This window comes from Arachis duranensis, chromosome 7 (genome assembly GCF_000817695.3).
Source record: "Arachis duranensis cultivar V14167 chromosome 7, aradu.V14167.gnm2.J7QH, whole genome shotgun sequence".
NCBI lineage: Eukaryota > Viridiplantae > Streptophyta > Magnoliopsida > Fabales > Fabaceae > Arachis > Arachis duranensis.
Genome location: NC_029778.3, coordinates 20,213,141 through 20,215,162, shown reverse-complemented (window position 1 = coordinate 20,215,162; position 2,022 = coordinate 20,213,141). Strand labels below are relative to the sequence as shown.

The 2,022-nt window shown below is 25.7% G+C and overlaps 1 pseudogene; it reads left to right on the top strand.

Moving 5' to 3' along the window:
• LOC127740516 (phytochromobilin:ferredoxin oxidoreductase, chloroplastic-like) overlaps nucleotides 1–2,022 on the top strand; it is a 7,760-nt pseudogene that overhangs the window by 2,579 nt on the left and 3,159 nt on the right.

Here is a 2,022-nt window from a genome sequence, read left to right as displayed (position 1 = left end):
TCTTTCAACCCGTTTTTTTTTTCCTATTGTTGAGTGTTTAAAATTCAATCTAAACATAAAATATGGTAGATCTTTTATAATTTACATTTTATTTAAACTAAGAAAAGCCTTTAAATGAGTTTAACAAACGCAAAGAAATTGACAACTGGATTATTAAAATGAATACTATATATATAGTGACTTTTATGGTGGGTTTTTTCTTATGATGACTAAGGTGACTAAATTAGATCAATTAATGCAATGCTGGCATGTGGCATGTTAGCATAAATAGAAGGCAGACTTTGACATAGGTGGCTATGATAAATTGGCTAATAAAAAAAAGTGAAAAAAGGTAAAATTTTTGGATATTAATTAAGAGTAATAAACAATCACTACAAAAAAAAAGGCCTATGGTCACGGTAAAAAATCGTGACCATAGCTAGTAAAAAGGGTGGCCATAGATCTGTGGTCACGGTTTTGGACCTATGGTCACGGTTTTTTACCGTGGCCTATTCTCTCGTGGTCATAGGTCTATGGTCACGGTTTTTATGGTCACGGTTTCAATTTTTAAAATCTGACACTTTAGGCCACGTTTTTTTATCGTGACCATAGGTTAATCTATGGTCACGGTATAGCCTTATCTATGGTCACGGTTTTCACCGTGGCCATAGCATCTATGGTCACCCCTCCTTAAAACCGTGACCATAGATAAGACTATAGTCATAGTTTTACCGTAACCATAACCTCTATGATCACCCCTTCTTAAAACCGTGATCATAACCCAACCTATGGTGATGTACAAAAACAAATTTGGCAAAGCAAACCAATGATGATGCCAGTGAGCTCCTCAGGCTGACAAAGCAAAGCGAGCAATAAAGGCGATGGGCCAACCTGATTACCAAATAGAGCTAAGGCGATATTGGGCTGCTTCTCACTTGCCAAATTGATTTTGAAGAAAAAGATAAATAAATTCGTAACTTTTTGTTTTACGAATATTTTAGTATTTAATTATTTAAAAATATTTTTAAATTTTTTATTTTTTAAAAGTTGAATAAATTAGTTTTTTTTAAGAAATTGGATCTGATAGAAGTATTTGTATGAAGATATTAATCTGATCAATTTTTAAAAAAATAAAAAAACTTAAAAATATTTTTAAATAATTAAAAATAAAATTATTTACGAAATAAGAAGGTAAAAACTTATTTATTCTTTTCTCTAGATTTTATTACAAATGTGGTCAGTAAATTTTAATACAAATGCTAACCGCAACATATTATCCGTTTGAGTCATTTTACCTCCCTTTTTTTATCTAATAAGAAATCTAGTATTTTCTATCACAAAAAAATTGTGTGCAGGCAATTTTAATCATAAAATATGTAAATTACTTTTATACCATCAAAGATTGATTTGGGTGAAAAATTTTTGCGAAATGTTTGATAAACATGCTTAACAAATTAATATACTTTTAGTAATTTATTGAGTTATCCTAATCTTCGATGAATATTAAATTAGTTTACATAATTTATAATTAGAATTATCAGTATTTATTTCTTTCATGGTTAAAAATAGTAAACTATTGTTTCTAATAAAATGTTGCTTCTAACATTTTTATATTGAAAAAATAATACTCTTTTTTTCTGTAAAATGTTTAAATGATACTTCTCTTTCTTTTACTTTTAAAATATACAGTCTTTTCTTAAAAAAATTAAATAACATATATTTTAGTCTATTTGATTAAAATAATAATTATTTTTATATATAAATTAGTGATAATTATTTTTATATATAAATATTTATCTAACATATATATTGCATGAGATTTTGACATAAACCTCGGGTTAAAAAAAGTTAAATTATTAAATAAACTACAAAAAAAATTATCTAAAAAGAAAACAAAATATAAAACTTTGCAAAGAGGGGAGAAAATAATTATTTTATTATTTAAAAAAGTAATAATAATATAAAATATATACTCATTATATTATTGTAACAAATTTTATTCATTTTTAATATTTTAACTTATTAAAAAATATTTAATTGAAA